At 44.8% G+C, this 24,631-nt stretch overlaps 1 long non-coding RNA gene across 1 annotated transcript in view; it reads right to left on the bottom strand.

Moving 5' to 3' along the window:
- Positions 1-12,566: 12,566 nt before the first annotated feature.
- The window catches only part of LOC115468767, a 31,971-nt gene continuing 19,906 nt past the window's right edge, over positions 12,567-24,631 (bottom strand). Inside the window, exons 2-3 of the long non-coding RNA XR_003941916.1 lie at positions 23,605-23,703; positions 12,567-12,771 (exon numbers count right to left, since the gene is read on the bottom strand). This is a non-coding gene — a long non-coding RNA (uncharacterized LOC115468767). The remainder of the gene's footprint in view (positions 12,772-23,604; positions 23,704-24,631) is intronic.

Raw genomic sequence — 24,631 nt, 5'->3', positions numbered from 1 at the left:
AGTGACTTGCTCAGGGTTACAAGAGGCAGCCGTGAGATTTCAACTCCCCTTTTTCCTGATTTTTAGTCTGCTGTTCTACTCCACCCATCCACAAAAAGCATATATGCGGTGTATATCAAACATATAAACGGCAAGTGACCGTACTCACTTGCAAATGCGCAGTACAGACTTCCCTCTCTGTCCCGCCCTCACGTCAAGACGTCATGATGTCAGAGGGCGGAACAGAGAGGGAAACGGAGTCAAATTGTCGGACGCCGTCGCTGCCGCCTGGAAAGGAACATTGCGCGAAACAACCTTCACCCTACCCCCCATCCCCGCCGCCGCTCCCGCCCCCCTCCGTATCGGGCCCCCTGCACTGACCTGACAGCGCTTCCACACGGAGGTGAGAGGCGCTGTCAGGCAGCAGCAGAGCGATCTGCTGCTGCCTGTAGCGCTTTCACACGGAGGTGAGAGGCGCTGTCAGGTCAGTGCAGGGGACCTAGCATGGAGGGGGGAGGGAGCGGCAGCGATGAGGGTAGCTGAACATGGGGGGAGGGCAGGGGGGGAGAGGCCATGGTTGCTGGACTTGGGGTGAGAGCAGGGCACAGAGGAGGGTTGCTGGACATGGAGGGAGGGAGGGGGGAGGCCAAGGGAAAGAGGAGGGTCGCTGGATATGGGGGGGAGGATCGGTGGACGGGGTGAGGCCAGGGGAGAGAGGAGGGCTGCAATACTCGCCCATTTTTACGGGCTTAACAGCTAGTATTTATATATATTGATAACTACTTACTCAAAGATTCATGTTCAAAAAAGAATATTCGATATGCTATGGAATGTGCAGCCACTCTGGGGGGGGGGGGGGGGGGGGTGGAATGGACTAGCAGTTATATCTGTATCACACTGAAAGTGATGGTTATCCTGTGAGCATTGCCACTGTTCTTCTGTTTGAAGTGCTCTCTTGCATCTTTAGATCCATTTGGGCAAGCAAAATTTCTGCTTTCACCTCTCATCCGGCAGTGCAGCTCTAGCAGAGCAGTGACAACACCAAGTCTGAGCTGAAGCCACAGGGTGAAAGCTGAACCCGTAGCCATCTGGCTTAGTTTCAAGAATGCTACCAACCATTTTATTCCATGAAATAGCAGCAGTGGGAAAAAATGAGAGCAGACTGAATTGTAGCAAGACGCATCATATAAATTTTAATCCTAAACCTAGAGTTAATAAATAATCATTTGAAGAAATGGCCCAGAATGTGGGAACACAGCATTAAACAAACTATTTCAGTCTTCAGCAAAAGTCTGAATATTAATGGACTGTTGGTATGTTTGTGATTTCTGCTGAAATTCCTTGGGTGGCTTGCAGAATTCATGTTTTCTGCAGTTTCTCAGGGCATGTAGCTCTATCCACCTGAGCCAAAAGTGCTTTTTTTTTTTCCGAATAAGGCAGCAATATATAGTAGATGACAGCAGATGAAGACCTGTACAGTCCAGCCAGTCTACCCAACAAGATAAACTCATTATATACGGTATGTGACACTTCATATGTACAGTGGTGGAAATAAGTATTTGATCCCTTGCTGATTTTGTAAGTTTGCCCACTGACAAAGACATGAGCAGCCCATAATTGAAGGGTAGGTTATTGGTAACAGTGAGAGATAGCACATCACAAATTAAATCCGGAAAATCACATTGTGGAAAGTATATGAATTTATTTGCATTCTGCAGAGGGAAATAAGTATTTAATCCCTCTGGCAAACAAGACCTAATACTTGGTGGCAAAACCCTTGTTGGCAAGCACAGCGGTCAGACGTCTTCTGTAGTTGATGATGAGGTTTGCACACATGTCAGGAGGAATTTTGGTCCACTCCTCTTTGCAGATCATCTCTAAATCATTAAGAGTTCTGGGCTGTCGCTTGGCAACTCGCAGCTTCAGCTCCCTCCATAAGTTTTCAATGGGATTAAGGTCTGGTGACTGGCTAGGCCACTCCATGACCCTAATGTGCTTCTTCCTGAGCCACTCCTTTGTTGCCTTGGCTGTATGTTTTGGGTCATTGGCGTGCTGGAAGACCCAGCCACGACCCATTTTTAAGGCCCTGGCGGAGGGAAGGAGGTTGTCACTCAGAATTGTACGGTACATGGCCCCATCCATTCTCCCATTGATGCGGTGAAGTAGTCCTGTGCCCTTGGCAGAGAAACACCCCCAAAACATAACATTTCCACCTCCATGCTTGACAGTGGGGACGGTGTTCTTTGGGTCATAGGCAGCATTTCTCTTCCTCCAAACACGGCGAGTTGAGTTCATGCCAAAGAGCTCAATTTTTGTCTCATCTGACCACAGCACCTTCTCCCAATCACTCTCGGCATCATCCAGGTGTTCACTGGCAAACTTCAGACGGGCCGTCACATGTGCCTTCCGGAGCAGGGGGACCTTGCGGGCACTGCAGGATTGCAATCCGTTATGTCGTAATGTGTTACCAATGGTTTTCGTGGTGACAGTGGTCCCAGCTGCCTTGAGATCATTGACAAGTTCCCCCCTTGTAGTTGTAGGCTGATTTCTAACCTTCCTCATGATCAAGGATACCCCACGAGGTGAGATTTTGCGTGGAGCCCCAGATCTTTGTCGATTGACAGTCATTTTGTACTTCTTCCATTTTCTTACTATGGCACCAACAGTTGTCTCCTTCTCGCCCAGCGTCTTACTGATGGTTTTGTAGCCCATTCCAGCCTTGTGCAGGTGTATGATCTTGTCCCTGACATCCTTAGACAGCTCCTTGCTCTTGGCCATTTTGTAGAGGTTAGAGTCTGACTGATTCACTGAGTCTGTGGACAGGTGTCTTTCATACAGGTGACCATTGCCGACAGCTGTCTGTCATGCAGGTAACGAGTTGATTTGGAGCATCTACCTGGTCTGTAGGGGCCAGATCTCTTACTGGTTGGTGGGGGATCAAATACTTATTTCCCTCTGCAGAATGCAAATAAATTCATATACTTTCCACAATGTGATTTTCCGGATTTAATTTGTGATGTGCTATCTCTCACTGTTACCAATAACCTACCCTTCAATTATGGGCTGCTCATGTCTTTGTCAGTGGGCAAACTTACAAAATCAGCAAGGGATCAAATACTTATTTCCACCACTGTATAACTGATTTGTCCTTGCCATTTTTAGGGCATAGACCGTAGAAGTCTGCCCGGCACTGTCTTCCTTCTAGAATTTCTGAAGTTGTCGAAGTGCCTGAAAAGCTCCACAGCAGCCCATCCAAGTCTATTCAGCCACAATTAGAGCATGAGAGAAGTCTGCCCAGTACTGGCTTTGTTTCCCAATTACCAGTGTTGCTACCTAATCGCCAGGGACGTAGCCAGACAAGAGATTTTGGGTGGGCCTAGGGAAGAACTGGGTGGGCACCAATTGTTCTCCCCCTCCCCCAACCACCACCCCAAAAAATATCTCAGCGGGTGGGAAAACGCTTCTTTCCACCTTGGCAGTCTGCAGCAGGCATGCGCTGAAAACTGAATATACGCAGGTGCCGGTATCATGGAGAGTAGCATTTTCATTACCATCAGGAGGAAGTCTTCAGCTGGCCGAGCTTGGGATCCCACCAGCTACCACTAAATGTGTGCTACTGTTGGGTGGGCCTGAGCCCTAAGTGGGTGAGTCCCGGCCCACCCAGGCCCACCTGTGGCTACGCCACTGCTAATCGCTACTAATATTCTTTGGATCTGTTCCTTCTAAATGGGATTCCTTTGTGGTTATCCCACACATTTTTGAATTCTGTTTCCATTTGCATCTTCTACCACCCTCTCGGAGACAAAATACTTCCTGACATTATTCCTGAGTCGGCCCTCTTTCAACCTCAATTCATGTCTTCTAGTTCTACTGCCATCCCATCTCTGGAAAATGTTTGTTTGCGGATTAATATCTTTCAAATATTTGAATGTCTGTATCACATCACCCCTGTTTCTCCTTTCCTCCAGAGAATACATGTTCAGGTCAGCAAGTCTCTCCTCATACATCTTGCTACGCAAACCCCATACCATGTTTCTCACTGAACCACTTCAAGTCTTTTTACATTCTTAGCAAGGTATGGCCTCTAAAACTGAACACAGTACTCCAAGTGGGGCCTCACCAATGTCTTGTACAGGAGTATCATCACCTCTTTTCTTCTGCTAGTTATACCCCTCTCTATGCAGCCCAGCATCCTTCTGGCCATGGCCACCCCCTTGTCGCATTGTTTCCTCACCTTGAGATCCTCAGACACCATCAACCCCAGGTCCCTCTCCTGAGTCAAGCTTACCAGTCTCTCCTCTCCTATCTGGTACATCTCTTTTGGTTTTCTGCACCCCAAGTGCATCAATCTGCACTTCTTGGCATTACATTTTAACTTCCTTATCATATCTTCATCATACAAATAAGATACCTATTAACTAATTAAAATATAATATAATGCAAAAAAGCTTTTTAACAACATTTATTATAAATTGAATATGAGATTTAGCAAAGAAAGTTTAATGCATACATCAACTACTAAGTGACAAACACTGCCAGACCCTTGACCATTCTCCCAATGTTTGGAGATCCCTTCTCATTGTTTCTACTCCCTCCAGAGTATCCACTCTATTGCCTATCTTTGTGTCACCCACAAAAAGGCAAACTTTTCCTTCCAACCCTTCAGCAATGTCTCTCACAAATATATTAAACGGGATCAGCCCCAGCATCGACCCCTGAGGCACTCTACTGCTCACCTTCCTTTCCTCTGAGCGGATTCTATTTACTACCACCCTCTGTCACCTGTCGGTCAACCAGTTTACAATCCAGTCAACCACTTTGAGCTCCCTCAGTATCCTAGGAAGTATCCCATCTGGCCCCATAGCTTTGTCCTTTTTCAGATTCTCAAGCTGTTTATAAATGCTTTCTTCTGTGAAGGGAGCAATATCCACTCCATTCTCAGATATTCCCTCGGCAGAGCAGGTTAAGTATGGGTCTTCTCGGCAGAGCATGTCGACTTCGATCCCTCTCCAGGATTTTCTTCCTTGAACACTGAAGAGAAGTATTTGTTTAGCATATTCTCTTTATCCTCATCACTCTCCACGTAGCTATTCTCAGCATCCTTCATTCTTACAATTCCATTCCTATCTTTTCTGCTTTCCCCAATATATCTAAAAAAGGTCTTATCACCTCTTTTTACATCTTTAGCCATTTTTTTTAACACCTGTTCTTTGGATAGCCATATTTCCCTCTTTGCTTCTTTGAGTTTAATCCAGTAATCATTTCCGTGATCCTCTTAGTGCTTCTTTCTGTATTTCTTGAACGAAGCCTCTTTTGCTCTTATTGTTTCAGCCACCTGTTTGGAGAACCATATAGGCTTTCTGTTTCTCTTGTTTTTGTTTACTTTCCTTGCGTAAAGATCAGTTGCCATGTTTATAGCAGCTTTCAGCTTGGACCACTGATTTTCCACTTCACCTTCACCTAATCCATCAGCTTCTTCAGGTATTCCCCATTATACCAAAATCAGTACATCTGAAATCCAGTACTTTGAGTTTTGTGCGTCTGCAGTCCGCTTTTGCTGTTATATCAAACCATATTGTGTGATGATCATTATTACCTAGGTGGGCACCCACACAGACACTGGAAACACTTCCTCCATTTGTGAGCACCGGATCCAGCGTCAATCCTTCCCTCGTGGGTTCTGTCACCATTCAATGCAACAATGGAGAGCTGTTTGAGAAGCTTTAGAGAAATGAGCTGAAATGATTTTCAATTTTAAGAAAGTTGTTGGTTGATATTCAAAATGATTTAACTGGCCACAAATGACTCCTGGCCAATTAAATTGCCTGTTCAGGGCTATGGAAAAATCAGCTACATAAGAACATGCCATACTGGGTCAGACCAATGGTCCGTCTAGCCCAATATCCTTATTCCAATAGTGGCCAATCCAGGTCACAAGTACCTGGCAGAAACCCAAACAGTAGCAACATTCCATGCTGCCAATCCCAGGGCAAGCAGTGGCTTCCCCATGTCTGTCTCAATAGCAGACTATGGACTTTTCCTCCAGGAACCTGTTCAAACCTTCTTTAAACCCAGATACACCAACTGATGTTACCACATCCTCCGGCAACGAGTTCTAGAGCCCAACTGTTTCCTCCTTTTTGTTTCAAACGTATTTCTGTGTATTTTCATTGTTTCCTAGTCTTTCTAGCCCTTGAAAATGTGAAAAATCAATTCACTTCTAATTGTTCTACACCACCCAGGAACCTGTAGACCTCAATCATATCTCCCTTCCAAACTGAAGAGCCCTAACCTCCCTAGCCTTTTCTCATATAAGAGGAGTTCCATGCCCTCTATTATTTTGGTCACTCTTCTTTGAACCTTTTCTAATTCCACTCTATTCTTTTTGAGATACAGTGTCCAGAACTGAACGCAACACTTAAGGTGAGGTTGCACCATGAAGCGATACAGAGGCATTATGGTACTCTTGGTCTTATCTACCATCCCTTTCCTAATAATTCCTAGCAATCTTGTTTGCCCCTTTGGCCACTGTCGCCACCACCTTGGGGGTGTCCTAGGGGTGGGATCGGCACTTGGCCAGTAAAGCACTGATATTCAGCACCCAACTGACCAGGGTAGCTGAATAAATAGGACCATATAAAAGTCAGTCCTATCTTTACGCAGTGCCCAATAGCCAGTTAAATGCTGGATATCACAATTAACCGGCTATGCGTTAGCTGACCCTGGAATTCCAGATTTTCAATGGTGGTGTCAGACATGGCCCAGCATTGAATTTCTGGGTTTAACACCAGCAGCAGTCATCAAAACGCTGAATGCCACCAGCTAAATATCGGGCTTGTAATTTTTTTAAAAAAGGGATATTCTTTTTTACAAATTTCCGCAAAATACATTACAAGGAAAAACAAAACTCCAAGACATCCCTCCAGATAAAAGTAAAAAGAAGGTGGAAGGAGACAGAGTAATTAAAGAAATCAATCAAATTAAGACACAACAAACCACCAAGTTTTAAAAGATTCCTTCCACCAACTTCTAGGGAAAGAAATGTGTTTTTTTTAATTTATAAAGGTAAATTCAGTGACGTTCCTAGCCTCGACGGCACCTGGGGCGGATCGCCGATGCGTCCCCCCCCCCCGGGTGCACCGCGTTCCCCCCCCCCCCCCCCCGCGAAATGGCACCTTCCGGGTGCACGCCGCTGGGAGGGGTGCCGCAGCGCGCGCCTGTCTGCTCCCAGTTCACTACGCTCGCTAAATTCTCTCGTTCGCTGCAGCTCCCTCCCTCTGCCCCGTAACAGGAACCTGCAGAGGGAGGGAGCTGCAGCAAACGAGAGAATTTAGCGAGCGTAGCAAATTGGGAGCAGACAGGCGCGCGCTGTGGCACCCCCCCCCAGCAGCGTGCACCCGGGGCGGACCGCCCCCACCGCCCCCCCTTGGTACGCCACTGGGTAAATTTATTATATAAATGGGATACATCCAGTAAAAGAAAAAGAAAACAGCAAACACGACTAACAATGTATCTTTTTGCTAGTCCAATTAAAAAGGTATCACTTTATTTTCCTTTCTTTTGTTTCATTCCTGTTATTATTCTTAAAGTGAACTAACATGGCAACCACAGCACTTTACCCTTAATTTAAAAAAAAAAAAGAGCTTAAAGAGAACATAAACACTAAACCTGTTGAACTGGTGACTACTTACTTCAAACTCAAAGCACAGAAGAGTTTAGGAATGAAAGATTGACGGCCTTCACCCAGCAGCTATTAAACTGTCAATATCTAAGATTTCAATAGTCTTATAAAGCTAGCTTTGAAAATAATTTCTTTCATTTTGTGATTTTGTCAAACAGCTGGTATGAACAGGATCCCTGGGTAATATTTTAAATGCACTGAATTGCCTTCACTCTGGCTTTGATTCTGGGTGAGAACGGTAAAGTACTCACTTGAGACTCATGGAAAAATGTGCGGGATTATATTATCACTTTCTTTCAAAGTCTGGCCACACTGGGGAAATAAGATTTTTGAGGCCCGTGACCATGGAAGGAGACGTCCTGGCTCTTCACAGCTGCCGTCCTTTCTTTTTCCTTAGCTGATTACAAACAGCTTGAGAATTATTTTACTGATAAAATTCCATGTATTTTGTGTGTTTTGCTTGATGGGATAGACAGTTTTCATTTTGCAAAAATCTTGATTTGTGAAACATTCTCCCCACTAGCATATTTTGAGGGGCTTAGAGGGATGGTGCCCCCGAATTTTCCAGCTGAACTGTAAGACCCAATGAAGACATCACTAATTAGCTTTAATTAGAATGTATACGCACAACTTTTTTAAAATTTTTGCCAAAAATGGACGTGCAGAAAAATCAAAATTGCCACGCAACCATTGTGGGTCTGCGACCTGACCACCAGCCATTGACCTAGCGGTAAAGTTTCACGCAGTAACTGGGTGGTAATGACCTCACGTGTCAAATGCCATTTGGCACGCATCTGATATGTGCTTCCAAAAATAAAAATTAGTTTTTTGGACGTGCATATCGGATGCGCGCCAAAAAATGAAATTACCGCAAGAGCAGCACAGTACTCGGGTGGTAACTCCATTTTGGCGCACATTGGGCACGAGTAGACGCTTACGCGGCTTAGTAAAAGGGCCCCTAAGTTTCTTCTCTTAACTTGAATTTAAAATTTCAATACATTCTTTTTCCATGGACTGGAATAATTATAATCTTGGCTGTGCCATATGAACTTTATGCTACCACAACATCACTTTGTATTTGTTCTCACCGGAGCAGGCAAATGCCTCTCTGGTACTATGTAAGCCACATTGAGCCTACAATATGTGGGAAAATGTGGAATACATATGTAATAAATAAATAAATAAATTTGCTCCTGCTAATGCTGTCTGTTGAAACCTACTGTTTTCTACGTATATGTTTTTGAGGGGGAGGGGTCACAGACACATCACAGCAAACACAGAAATAAAGTCTGCTGAATTTGACACTTCATTTTTAAACAGCTGCTGTTAATTCATACCACTTTCATGTACAAGAAATCAGGCACCAGGCTGGATGGTATAATGTTTGCATAAGAAACCATGGAATTTAGGTTTTGGCATTTTTGATGTGAGGTTCATAGGAAAGGTTAGTGAGATTGCTCAGCCATTTACTTTGGGCTTCAGTTACGGTAATGTGCTTGAGTTGGAAGCGGTAAATATATTCTGGTCAGAAACTCTGGTTGGTTCATTGAGTTTTGAAGACGTTTTGTTTCACTGCCCATTACAAAACTAAGGGATGCTTCTCATGCTTCTGAAACTTTCAGTTGCTGTTACTTGGTGATGCTGAGATGTTGGTTGCACAGTCCACTTGCAAAAAATTAATATTTAAATTAAAATGTCGTACCTACACTTTCTTAACTCCCAATCCACTGAATGTAGCACTTGTAAAATAAATTAAACAAAGTACTAGAACTTAAAGTCCACCATCTATGAATAGAACGGGTCAGGCACAGAGAACAGTGGTACAAAATTGGAAACTCCAAAATACACCTCTCCCCCCCCCCCCCCAACACACACTCACACACAAACACACATATTTACTTACATACTTCACAACCACAGGCACTGCTCCACCACAGAAGGACAGCTGTAGTGCAAGCTACACACAAACACATGAAAAAACATACACGCACAGCCTCACCACAGAGCATGCCCAGCAGTGGCAGCAGCAGTGCAATATACACATACACACATGAAAACACACACACACACAGCCTTACCACAGAACATGCTCAGCAGTGATGGCAGCAGTGCAATACACACACACAGACACGCATGCACATATGAAAACACACAGACACACACACACACACATGAAAACACACAGAGACACACACACGCCCAGCCTCACCACAGAGCATGCCCAGCAGTGGAATCAGCAGTGCAATATACACATACACACATGAAAACACACACACAGCCTCACTACAGAGCATGCCCAACAGTGGCAGCAGCAGTGCAATACGCACACACACATGAAAACACACAGACACGTGCACACACACACGCACAGCCTCACCACAGAGCATGCCCAGCAGTGGCAGCAGCAGTGCAATATACACATACACACATGAAAACACACAGACACGTGCACACACACACGCACAGCCTCACCACAGAGCATGCCCAGCAGTGGAAGCAGCAATGCAATATACACATACACACATAAAAACACACACAGAACACCTCACACACACACACATGCACAGCCTCACCACAGAGCATGCCGAGCAGTGGAAGCAGCAATGCAATATACACACACACACATGAAAACACACACACACACAGCCTTACCACAGAACATGCTCAGCAGTGATGGCAGCAGTGCAGTACACACACACAGACACACACACAGACACACACACACACATGAAAACACACAGAGACACACACACGCCCAGCCTCACCACAGAGCATGCCCAGCAGTGGAATCAGCAGTGCAATATACACATACACACATGAAAACACACACACAGCTTCACTACAGAGCATGCCCAGCAGTGGCAGCAGCAGTGCAATATACACATACACACATGAAAACACACACACACACACAGCCTTACCACAGAACATGCTCAGCAGTGATGGCAGCAGTGCAATACACACACACAGACACGCATGCACATATGAAAACACACAGACACACACACACACACATGAAAACACACAGAGACACACACACGCCCAGCCTCACCACAGAGCATGCCCAGCAGTGGAATCAGCAGTGCAATATACACATACACACATGAAAACACACACACAGCCTCACTACAGAGCATGCCCAGCAGTGGCAGCAGCAGTGCAATATACACATACACACATGAAAACACACAGACACGTGCACACACACACGCACAGCCTCACCACAAAGCATGCCCAGCAGTGGCAGCAGCAGTGCAATATACACACACACACATGAAAACACACACACACACACAGCCTTACCACAGAACATGCTCAGCAGTGATGGCAGCAGTGCAATACACACACACAGACACGCATGCACATATGAAAACACACAGACACACACACACACACACACACATGAAAACACACAGAGACACACACACGCCCAGCCTCACCACAGAGCATGCCCAGCAGTGGAATCAGCAGTGCAATATGCACACACACATGAAAATATACACAGGCACAGACGCACACAAACACATGAAAACTCACAGACACACACACATGTGCACAGCCTCACCACAGAACATGCCCAGCAGTGATGGCAACAGTGCAATATACACACACACATACACACATACAAACATGAAAGCACACAAACACATGAAAACACACAGATACATAAACATGCGCACAGTTGCGGTAGCAGTGCAATACACACACACACACATACACAGCCTTACCACAGAACATGCCCAGCAGTGGCGGTAGCAGAGCAATATACACACACACACAGTGGTGTGCTGGAGCGGGCTCTCACGGGCTCGCGAGAGCCTTTTCTTAAGTTTTTAAGAATTTTGGGAGCCGGTTGTTAAAGTAGGCCTCCCCGTAGCTACTTTAACAACTGACTCCCAAAATGTGGGCTTGGGCCCCCTCCTGAATTCATTTTTACTTTGCTGGCAGTAATGCTGGCCCCACCAGCCAAGTAAATAGACTGCTGCTGCTACTCCCTGCTCCTTGTTTCTGACTCTGAGCATCATGAGACTTCTCATGCAAGCGCAAGAAGGTTCCATCATGCTGCTCAGAGCCAGAAACAAGCAGCAGAGAATGGTGGCAGTCCATTTATTGGCTGGTGGGGCTCGGCAAAGGTATGCCTAGCGTGCCCGCACAAGGGAGGGGAGAGAGAGGCATGTATTCCCCCCTCCCCCCAAATTTCAGGGCCGGCTGTGCCCGGAGAGAGAGCCCGTTGTTAAAAATTTACCAGCACACCCCTGCACACACACATAAAAACACACACAGAACACCTCACACACACACACATGCACATGCACACAAAAGACAAATCCAACACAATCAGCTTCCCCACATTTTGCTTTACAGCTGGTAACTTTTTGTTTTCCCCCTTTTAAATCCTGAAAGTCCTCATTCTCCTCAGTTATACAGGAATACTGTCATTTCTACAGAACCCAGAAGCCAGGCCTCTGCAGCACCTCAGCCCTGAAGTAGATCTTGGAGAGCAATTTCTATAACAGGGCACCTGCTAAAGACGCTGGTTATGGTGATTATTTGTTTAAAGAAAGTGGACACTGAGTTTTCTTCATAGAACACTAGTGCAAGGGGATAAAAATCTGCATACACAGAAGACACAAGCACTTACACCAGCCCTTTAGAATTTACACATGGGCGTGTGTCCCGCCCATGCACTGCTCAAACTCCACCCACGTGCATGCCCACCACCAAAGTTTGCACATCAAATCATGGTGCACATTTTTCCACTAGTGGATATTCTATAAGAGGTCATTTGCACACAAAAATGACTAAAACACTGCCATTTACTTTCCAAAATTAGGCAGTTTCATATAGGATAACCCCCTTGATGCACTTAGACAAGGAGTAGAAAAGTACATTTTGTGGCTTTACATATGTTGGGTTTCTTACCCAGCCTGTGCAGAGCTGATCCTGTGAAGCAGACACAGAAAATTAAACAACTTAGGTTGTAGCGGAAAATGTAATGCTTGTTTTAAAAAAAAATGAAATAAATTGTTGTATGTGAATTAAATGGAAGTCTCTCAAGACTGTAGTGCAATGTGGTCTCTGTAGCTCCGTTTCATGTGGGACCACCAATACTGAAAGAAAAAGAGGTATGTGGCTTACAGAAACAGCTGGATTGAGTAAAAATCCTGAACCACTCAGATACACAGTCAATCCCACTTAATTATGTCTGCTAATTATATTTCCCATGATAATTATATATTCTAATAGACTATGCTATTTCCTGTTCTGAGCGATTAAAAACACTCCAGCGATCATAAGTCCCATAAACCAAAATTTTTCTATAGCAGCAGAGAGCCCCTTGCCAGCCACATGAACAATAGATTGGAGACTGGAGTTATTCCTTTAGGATTCATTTGATGATCAAAACTGCTAAAACAAAACAAAAAAACAAATAAAACAGACTTTAAAAATAATTGCGTTAGCTTCTTAAAGAAAGGAAAATCATTATGATACCTAATTTGCATTGGGTTCTGTTTCAGTTCTGAAGAGGAAAGCATTGAACGATGTTGAAAAACATCCTTTTCTTAGGAAATGGTGGTGTAGCAGAAGCCCTGGCCTACAGAAAGTAACCTTTCAAAGCTGCCCACGTTAATCAGCTGCCTGGTGTGGATTTTTAGGTGCAATGAGGGGAGACTTTCCTGACAAGGCCGCCAAGAGACTGAGCCGGTCAGGATCGCCACTGCTGCTGCCACTCCCTGCCCACCCGCTTGCCCGCTGGAACTGCAAATACCTTGGATGGCTGCTTTTTCTCTCACGTTTCGCATGCTCAGTTTCAAAACTGAGCATGCGCGGCCTGAGGGGGAAAGCAGCCATTTGGAAGGCAATGCGGCAGAGGAAAAAGCAGCACTAGAGGAAGACCTCTTCTGCTGGTGGGGCCGGGGGGGGGGACCCCCTGCCAGCATACCAGAGGTCCTGCTGTGTCTTCTCCTCCAGGTCCTCCCCAGCCTTCAAGGGGGGCCCGGCGCCGGAGTTTTCTCTCTCCTGCTCCTGTCGCGACGTGATCACCCGGGTCCCATCAGGAGCAGGGAGAGAGAGAAAGACCCCGGCACTGGGCCCCCCTTGGAGACATGGGCCTGGGGAATTTTGCCCCCCCCCCCATCTCAGCGGCCCTGTTTCCTGAACCTTGTTTAGGTCCAGGAAGGTTTAAGAAGTGACACATGTAGATTGCATTTTTCAATTTTACTCACGTTACTTTCCAGGAAAATATTTACAGGCACAAAATGTAGGTGCAAAAGAAAACACCTATTTCAGGCTTCAAGACAAAAGCATCCATGACAGGGGCGTAGCCAGACAACAGATTTTGGGTGGGCCTAGGTAAGAAGTGGGTGGGCACCAATTGTTCTCCCCCACCCCCCTCCCAACCATCACCCCAAAAATATCTCAGCTGGTGGGAAAACGTTTCTTTCCACCTTGGCAGTCTGCAGCAGGCATGTGCTGAAAACTGAACATACGCAGGTCCCGGCATCATGGAGAGTAGCGTTTTCGTTACCATCTGGAGGAAGTCTTCAGCTGGCCGAGCTTGGGATCCCACAGCTACCACTAAACATGTGCTACTGTTGGGTGGGCCTGAGCCCTAAGTGGGTGGGCCCCGGCCCACCTGTGGCTACGCCACTGATCCATGATCTTTTGCTTTGAAGACTGGTGCAAAGTCCAAAGGTCAAAAGTATCTGCATGCAAATTGCTTGAACAACCACCCTTGTAGGACTCAGGGGGGGATCTTATGTTTTACAGTTACTACTCAGTAGCAGCAAGAATTAACTTACAGTAATTGCAAAGCCTGCACTATCAGGCACTGCATGTAGCATAAAATACCCACTAAAAGTAAAATAAATAAAAAAGCAACTGCGATGGCACATCCCCCCCCCCCCCCCCCCCCCACACACATCTCTCTCTTCCCCAGTCAAGGTCCCATATATCCTTATATCCCCCCGATCTGATCCCCCTAATCACAACACAATCTGGTCCCCACAGTCATAGTACCGACTTCTCTGACAACCGCAATCACAGCCTCAAACCCAACACATTAACCCCACCCCAACATAAAACCTTTACTACTCAGAACCCTACTCCCCCACCCTGACTTTCTCCTTCCCCCTCCCCCACGACCTGCCTAGGGTCTATAGTGGTAGTTCAGGGAGTCAACAGTGGCAGCAGTCACCCTCCACTGCCACCTTGGTTGACATTCTCAGTATTCTGCCCCCTAGCAATAGTCTCATAGTACTACCACTAAAGGGCATGAAACTCTAGCAGTAGTACCTGAAACTGCCTCTAGGAGCAGAGGAGTCATTTTAGTTGATGATGCCAACCTGGGTGATAGCATAGGGTGAATGCTGCTACCAGGGACCCCTTGAACTACTACTACAGACCCAGGTAGGTCCCAGGGGGGTCAGGGCTCTGTGGAGTTGGGTTCCTCTATTAGGGTGGGCAGATTTTTGTGTGGGGGCGGGGTTGCGTTCAGTGTTATTATTGGGAGTGTCAGAAAGTGAAAGATGTCACAACTGACCAATCCTCCGCTCACCCAGGTCATGCCTAGTTGCTGCTCACTCCTGTGTTAGACAACTAATGTGGGATTTTACTGCTCTGGCTGCATTTTTAATTTGGAAGACATTAGCACAGGCTTGCTCGAATGTTTATGGCACTGTAAAACCCACATTAGCTGCTTAACGCAGCTTAGTAAAAGGGCCCCTAAGTTACAAACAGCTGAATGGTGATCTTGGAGGGAAAGAGATTTTAAAAGCAGGGCATACAGCCATAGTAAAAGGCACAGACCTTATATTTTAGGAGAAGTGGGGTCCGCAAAGAAGACTCAAATGAAGAAGCATGAAAAATCCTAGATCAGTAGATTTGTATACAGTCTGGCTGGAGATACTGCACTACAAGGTTTGTTTTACAGCTGGAAGAGTTATGACTTTCCTTTCTCTTTAAACAAAGTCCAAGTTCTCCAGTATCCTTTTAACTCCCTACAATGAAATCTCTTCAATCCTTCCCAGATATCAGCTGCATACAGGAATGGATGGTCAGTTAAAGGCAGATGAACTTAGAAGCACGAGAAGCAGAACATAATATCTTAAAGGCTTAAGAGGCCTTTGATAAAGTGCAGGAATTAGCACAGCCGTTCTTGATATACTAATTCCTACATGGAAGGGGTTGGGGAATGGGCAAGGATTATGCCATGTAGTTGACGTGGTAATTTACTGCGCTTTACCCCCTCATTCTATAAATGTCTTGCAAAGATAAGTGCGCAATTGAGTGCATGGTTATGGACTTGGGTCATTTAATTGCGTAAATTGGCTCAATTAGTAATTGGCGCTAAGGAGGTAAAACTTTTAGATGTAATAAATGACTGCTTCTTGGATCAACTGGTCCAATAACTGACAAGAAGGGGAGCTATTTTAGATCTAGTCCTGAGTGAAATGCAGGGCATGTACAAGAGGTGACAGTATTGGATCCGCTGGGAAACAGTGATCATAACATGATAAAATTTGAGCTAATACCTGGAGTAAAGCCACTAAAGAAATCTACTGTACCACCATTTAATTTTCGAAAGGGTGACTGGCAAAATGGTTAAAAAGAAGCTGAAAGGTTCGACCGCAAAGGTTAGGACTTTAAATCAGGTGTGGACGTTGTTTAAAAATACCATCATGGAAGCCCAGACCAGATATATTCCACATATTAACAAAGGTGTAAAGAAGAGCAAATGACAACCAGCGTGGTTATAAGGTGAAGTGAAAGAGGCTATCAGACCCAAAAGAGCATCCTTCAAGGAATGGAAAAAGGATCCGAATGAAGAAAATAAGAAGAAACACAAGCAGTGTCAAGCTAGATACAAAGCACTGATACAGAAGGCTAAAACAGACTATAAAGAAAAGCTTGCAGTGGAGACAAAACTCATAGTAACATCTTTTTCAGGTACATCAGGAGCAGAAAGCCTGTGAGGGAATCCATGGGACAGTTAGATCATGAAGGAGCAAAAGGAGCACTCAGGGAGGACAAGGCCATAGCAGAGTGAATGAATTCTTTGCTTCGGTCTTTACGGAAGAAGATGTAAGAGATGTACCTATACTGGAAATGGTTTTCAAGGGTGATGATGCGGAGGAACTGAAAGAAATCTTGGTGAACCTTGAAGATGTACAGAGCCAAATTGACAAGTTAAAGAGTGATAAATCACCAGGACTGGATGGCATACACCCCAGGGTACTGAAAGAACTCAAACATGAAATTGCTGATCTGTTGTTAGTGATCTGTAACCTGTCATTAAAATCATTCATAGCACCTGAAGACTGGAGGGTGGCCAATGTAACGCCGCATTTTAAAAAGGGTTCTAGGGGTGATCATAGAAAACAAAAACCAGTATGCCCGACTTCAGTGCCAGGGAAAATAGTGGAAGCTATTGTAAAGAATAAAATTACAAAACACATAGACAAACATGGTTTAATGGGACAGAATCAGCATGGGTTCAGCCAAGGGAAGTCTTGCCTCACCAATTTGCTTCATTTCTTTGAAGGCGTAAATAAACATATGAATAAAAGTGAGTTGGTTGATGTAGTGTATCCGACTTTTCAGACAGCTTTTGACAAAGTTCCTCATGTGAGACTGATGAGAAAATTAAAAAGTCATATGATAGAAGGCAATGTTCTGGTGGGTAGAAGTGAATCGATTTTTCACTCTTTCAAAAAGTACAAAGACCAGGGGACACTCAATGAAATTACATGGAAATACTTTTAAAACAAATAGGAGGAAATATTTTTTCAGTCAAAGAATAGTTAAGCTCTGGAACTTCCTGCCAGAGAATGTGGTAACAGCATTTGGCATATCTTGGTTTAAGAAAGGTTTGGACCAGTTCCTGGAGGAAAAGTCCATATTCTGCTATTGAGACAGATATGGGGAAGCCACCGTTTGCCCTGGGATTGGTAGCATGGAATGGTGCTACTAATTGGGTTTTCCAGGTATTTGTGACCTGGGTTGGCCACTATTGGAAGCAGAATACTGGGCTAGATGAACCATTGATCTGACCCAGTATGGCTATTCTTATGTTCTTAAAACATTCATTTTCCACACAATCTCAGAAGTTCTCGGTGGTTTACAATTATCAACATACAAAGTTATATTAACAATCACATAATCATACATAATCACATAAACAGACAACAGCTACAAGCTGCAAATTGGTGGTAACTAACAGTAATTAGCCTTTACATGCACTAATTATTACTTATGCATGTAACTGTTCTACACCTCTTTTCTATAAACATCGTGTCTAATTTCTACAGTGCGCAACTCACAAGGGTATGCATTGCCAAGGGAGGGCCATGGGCGAATAAAGGGTGTGTTCAATATTTATTTTATTTATTTGTTGCATTTGTGCCCCACTTTTTCCCACCTATTTGCAGGCTCAATGTGGCTTGCATAGTACCATCAAAGGCGTTTGCCCAGTCGGTGAAAAACAAATACAAAGTTGTATAGTGATCGTATGAGGTATAAGTGGAGGGTCGGAATGGATGAAGATTGCATGATGTCCTGTTCGATCATAGTCATGCTGTGTTGGTAGGTGAAGAGGGTTATGTGGGGTCGTTGGGTAGGCCTTTTTGGAGAGGTTGGATTTTAGTGATTTCCTGAAGTTCAAGTGGTCGTGGATTATTTTCACAGCTTTTGGGAGCCCATTCCATAGTTGTGCGCTTATGTAGGAGAAGCTGGCTACGTAAGTTGTTTTGTATTTCAGTCCTTTGCAATTTGGGTAGTGTAGGCTTAGGTAGGATCTTGACGATCTGACTTTGTTTCTTATTGGTAAGTCTATAAGGTCTGTCATGTATCCTGGGACTACGCCGTACATGATTTTGTGGACTAAGGTGCAGATTTTGAAAGTGATCCGTTCTTTGATTGGGAGCCAATGCAACTTTTCTCGGAGGGATTTGGCACTTTCGAAGCGTGTTTTGCTGAATATCAGCCTGGCTGCTGTATTTTGGGCGGTCTGGAGTTTTTTAATGAGTTGTTCTTTGCAGTCCGCGTAGATTCCGTTGCAATAATCTGCATGGCTTAGGACTATTGATTGTATTAGGTATCAAAAAGTTGCTCTTGGGAAGAAAGGTTTTAATCGTTTGAGCTTCCACATTGAATAGAACATTTTCTTTGTTACAGAGTTTACTTGGCTCTTGAGGGTAAGGTTGCGATCGAGTGTGACACCGAGTATTTTCAAACTTAAACACGGTTTTATAGAATACTTCCATTTATGTGCCCAAATACTAGTAGTTAGGCGCAATCATTTACACCAGACTTTGGCATGAAAATACAGGCTTAAACTAATTCCCCACAGAACTGCCATTTTAGAATTCACACTTACTGCCCTGTATCCCGGTGCCTAACTTTCAGCACCCCTTACTGAATCTACCCCTAACTGTTACTGCAGCAAATAATGTGGGTCACTTAATGCCATATTGATAGACGGTAAAGATAAGGGGATGGGATTTGATATGTAATCAAAGTAATTTACATATTTTTATACAGGTACTTATTTTGTAGCTAGGGCAATGGAGGGTTAAGTGAATTGCCCAGAGTCACAAGGAGCTGCAGTGGGAATTGAACTCAGTTCCCCAGGATCAAAGTCTACTGCACTAACCACTAGGCTACTCCTCCACTAGCAACATTCCATATAGAAGCCTGCCCTTGCAGTCAGGAATGCGGCCGCACAGGCTTGTGTTTCTGTGAGTCTGACGTGCAGGACGTCAGACTCACAGAAACAGAAGCCTGCGCGGCCACATTGCTGATCTGCAAGGGCAGGCTCCTACATGAAATGTTGCTAGTGGAATAGCAACATTCCATGTAGAATCTCAAATATTAGCAACAGAATCTCCAATAGTAGCAACATTCCATGTAGAATCTCAAATAGGGAAAGGCAAATGGAACTTCATATACTGCCTTTCTGAGGTGTTTGCAACTACATTCAAGGCGGTTTACATATATTCAGGTACTTATTTTGTACCAGAGTCAATGGAGGGTTAAGTGACTTGCCCAGAGTCAGAAGGAGCTACAGTAGGAATTGAACTCAGCTCCCCAGGATCAAAGTCAACTGCACTAACCACTAGGCTACTCCTCCACTAGCAACATTCCATGTAGAAGCCTGCCCTTGTAGATCAGCAATGCGGCCACGCAGGCTTCTGTTTCTATGAGTCTGAGACTCACAGAAACAGAAGCCTGCGCGGCCGCATTGCTGATCTGCAAGGGCAGGCTTCTACATGGAATGTTGCTAGTGGAATAGCAACATTCCATATAGAATCTCAAATAGTACATAAGTACATAAGTAGTGCCATACTGGGAAAGACCAAAGGTCCATCTAGCCCAGCATCCTGTCACCGACAGTGGCCAATCCAGGTCAAGGGCACCTGGCACGCTCCCCAAACGTAAAAACATTCCAGACAAGTTATACCTAAAAATGCGGAATTTTTCCAAGTCCATTTAATAGCGGTCTATGGACTTGTCCTTTAGGAATCTATCTAACCCCTTTTTAAACTCCGTCAAGCTAACCGCCCGTACCACGTTCTCCCGGCAACGAATTCCAGAGTCTAATTACACGTTGGGTGAAGACAAATTTTCTCCGATTCGTTTTAAATTTACCACACTGTAGCTTCAACTCATGCCCTCTAGTCCTAGTATTTTTGGATAGCGTGAACAGTCGCTTCACATCCACCCGATCCATTCCACTCATTATTTTATACACTTCTATCATATCTCCCCTCAGCCGTCTCTTCTCCAAGCTGAAAAGCCCTAGCCTTCTCAGCCTCTCTTCATAGGAAAGTCGTCCCATCCCCACTATCATTTTCGTCGCCCTTCGCTGTACCTTTTCCAATTCTACTATATCTTTTTTGAGATACGGAGACCAGTACTGAACACAATACTCCAGGTGCGGTCGCACCATAGAGCGATACAACGGCATTATAACATCCGCACACCTGGACTCCATACCCTTCCTAATAACACCCAACATTCTATTCGCTTTCCTAGCCGCAGCAGCACACTGAGCAGAAGGTTTCAGCGTATCATTGACGACGACACCCAGATCCCTTTCTTGATCCGTAACTCCTAACGCGGAACCTTGCAAGACGTAGCTATAATTCGGGTTCCTCTTACCTACATGCATCACTTTGCACTTGTCAACATTGAACTTCATCTGCCACTTGCACGCCCATTCTCCCAGTCTCGCAAGGTCCTCCTGTAATCGTTCACATTCCTCCTGCGACTTGACGACCCTGAATAATTTTGTGTCATCGGCGAATTTAATTACCTCACTAGTTATTCCCATCTCTAGGTCATTTATAAATACATTAAAAAGCAACGGACCCAGCACAGACCCCTGCGGGACCCCACTAACTACCCTCCTCCACTGAGAATACTGGCCACGCAATCCTACTCTCTGCTTCCTATCTTTCAACCAGTTCTTAATCCATAATAATACCCTACCTCCGATTCCATGATTCTGCAATTTCTTCAGGAGTCTTTCGTGCGGCACTTTGTCAAACGCCTTCTGAAAATCCAGATATACAATATCAACCGGCTCCCCATTGTCCACATGTTTGCTTACCCCCTCAAAAAAATGCATTAGATTGGTGAGGCAAGACTTCCCTTCACTAAATCCGTGCTGACTTTGTCTCATCAGTCCATGTTTTTGTATATGCTCTGCAATTTTATTCTTAATAATAGCCTCCACCATCTTGCCCGGCACCGACGTCAGACTCACCGGTCTATAATTTCCCGGATCTCCTCTGGAACCCTTCTTAAAAATCGGAGTAACATTGGCTACCCTCCAGTCTTCCGGTACTACACTCGATTTTAGGGACAGATTGCATATTTCTAACAGTAGCTCCGCAAGTTCATTTTTTAGTTCTATTAATACTCTGGGATGAATACCATCAGGTCCCGGTGATTTACTACTCTTCAGCTTGCTGAACTGACCCATTACATCCTCCAAGGTTACAGAGAATTTGTTTAGTTTCTCCGACTCCCCCGCTTCAAATATTCTTTCCGGCACCGTAGTAGCAACATTCCATCTAGAATCTTCAATAGGGAAAGGGAAATGGGATTTGATATACTGCCTTTCCGAGGTTTTTGCAACTACATTCAAAGTGGTTTACATATATTCAGGTACTTATTTTGTACCAGGGGCAATGGAGGGTTAAGTGACATGCCCAGAGTCACAAGCAGCTGCAGTGGGAATTGAACCCAGTCCCCCAGGTTCTCAGGCTGCTGTAGGAACCATTATGCTATTCCTGGTACTAATTGCATCTGTCTTATCTGCCATCCACTTAACATGTAGTAAGTGTTAAAAACAAGGCAGGTGCTGAGAACAGCCCAATAGTTAACACAGGTGCTTTGCAATTATTGCAGTAATTTGGACAATTAGTACTCTCTAATTAAAAAAAAACGTTACCATACTTTAGTAAAAGAGCCCCTAAGTCAAAAAGGACATTCTCCCATTCTGTGTCCCCAGAATAAATATTCGTAGTGAAAGAGGCCATCAGAGGAAGGGGTTTTTCTATAGGTACAGAAAGAAAGATCTTGCCTTGTTTAGAAGCAGCACAATAACTTATGTGATCAATACTTACAGACCTCCTCGGCATTATTCAGATAGGGGTCCTTTTACAAAGGCGCGCTAACGTTTTTAGCGCATGCTAAAATTAAGCATGCGCTAAATGTTAGAGATGCCCATGTATTTCTGTGGGCGGCTCTAGCATTTAGCGCACACTAAAAACATTAGGGTGCCTTTGTAAAAAGACCACCCCCCTGAGTGCTGGGATGGAGAAGGATAGGGCATGGATATTTCACTTAACTCTATGGATAGTCAGCAGTTTTCAGCCGTTATCTATTACCTTGCAGGTACTGGCTGAGTCTCAGCTCTCTCTACAGAGCTGGATATGTATATCTGAGAATGACATGAGGCTGGTGCTTAAAACATGCTGACCCTGACATTTGAATATCAGCCCGATTGTTTCTTTCTGACATCACACACAGACTGCAATTGCTGGTGTAAAGTCTTGCTGATAGTGAACTTACGTTAACTAGGTTTTGGCTAAAACCAGTGGTTCCCAAACCTGGTCCTGGAGGCACCCCAACCAGTCAGGTTTTCAGGATATCCACAATGAATATTCATGAGAGAGGTTTGCATACACTGCCTCCACTGCATGCAAATCTCTCTCATGAATATTCATTGTAGATATCCTGAAAACCTGACTGGCTGGGGTGCCTCCAGGACTAGGTTTGGGAACCACTGGGCTAAACCCTTTCAGCAAACTTTTCTACATATTGGCCAAGTTCTTACATACCTTTCCAGTTGAAGTTCAAGGTCAATTACATTAAGATACTTTAGCTATGTCCCTATCCCTGGAGGGCTTACAATTTTGATGTGTACATGAGGCAATGGTGAAGTGACTTGCAGAGATGCTAAGTTACCCAGTTCCAGGCTGGAGATTTTGGGACAGTCCTGGATTTCTGACCACCCCATCCTGGAGTGGAGGAGTGGCCTAATGGTTAGTGTAGCAGTTTGCAGATCTAGGGAACTTGGTTCAATTCCCACCGTTTCCTGATAGTCAGCAGTGGGTTGAGATTCTGGGGAGCCAAGTTCAATTCCCTCTGCAGCTCCATGTGACCATGGGCAAGTCACTTAACCCTCTGTTTCCCTAGGTACAACATACTACTTAGATTGTGAGCCCACTAGGGACAGGTGCCTGTAAAATGAAGCTATAAACCACTTAGGCTTAGGGCTAAGTGGTATATAAATACTTGAATGAAATAAACCAAAGCACAGGTTTTTTTTCCGCTGACTCACGTTGTAGCGAGCTTGTACGCTGCTGTCTGTATGCAAGGAAGTCTCTTATGGTACTTATCTACTGTGGCTAGATAGTGATTTCCACACTTACCTTTTGTCGGAAGAATACAGCATGGGTATTGTGGTAATCGGTGCAATTTCCATCTGTTTCAGATTCCTAATGCAGGCCTAACATGGCCTGTGTCGAGTCCTGGATGTTGAAAAATAAAAAAATATCTTTTAAAGCAGTTCAGTGTCATCTGAAGTGAGTTGGTCGCTGTCTGTTTGGCACCCCATCTGGGTGTATTATGGGACTTGCAGCACTGATTTCAATTGGGCAGGGTCAGGCACTACAAATCCCACACTGCTTTGAGGGGGGAACAGAACTGACAGGAACCCCTGACATTCCCAGTCCTGAACCTTCTCGCTGCATCACAAAAGCCTGGTACATTTGAAGAACGAACTCAGGGGGAAACCCCCCTACCTGAGTGGTTTCTGAATGTACCAGAGCCTCCGCACCCGATTGTGCTAAAATCGCCGAACTGACAGGCCCCGATGCGCCTGCCGACGTCCCAAAATCTGCAGCCTGGAACTGGGTAACTTGGCATCTCTGGATTTGCCCAAGTCACGAGGAGCATCAGCAGGATTTGAAGCTGGGCTTCTTTGGCTCATCAGCCACTGCTCTAACCACTAGGCTACCCTGCCAATAATTTTCTGGCTTTTGCTGGAGATCTGCTTATTTTGCTGGGGGCTAATTAAATGGATTTCTTAGTACTTCAAACAGCAGGATATTCCCGAAAAATACCGGAGACTTAGAGGTTAGGATTTGGCTGGCACTGGAATGCCAAATGGAGTCCATCTGGATCTAGGACTGAGGTTGGATGTACTCTGTGTAGAATTTATCTGTAATTTATGTTTGGTATGTTTGATTTCTGTGATCTGATTTGGTTAAAGTAAGATTAAAAAAAAAACAGAAACATAACTGAGGGGGTCCTTTTACTAAGCTGCGGTAAAAAGTGACCTGCGGTAGTTTGGACGCATGTATTTGGCGTGCTGGGCCATTTTTTACCATGGCTGGGAAAAAAGGCATTTTTCAATCAGGCAGTAAATGGCCGTGCGCTAAAATGAAAGGTAGTGCA

This window comes from Microcaecilia unicolor, chromosome 4 (genome assembly GCF_901765095.1).
Source record: "Microcaecilia unicolor chromosome 4, aMicUni1.1, whole genome shotgun sequence".
Classification (NCBI taxonomy): Eukaryota; Metazoa; Chordata; class Amphibia; order Gymnophiona; family Siphonopidae; genus Microcaecilia; species Microcaecilia unicolor.
Note: the sequence above shows the minus strand (reverse complement) of the source record. Positions and strands in the feature narration are given on the sequence as shown.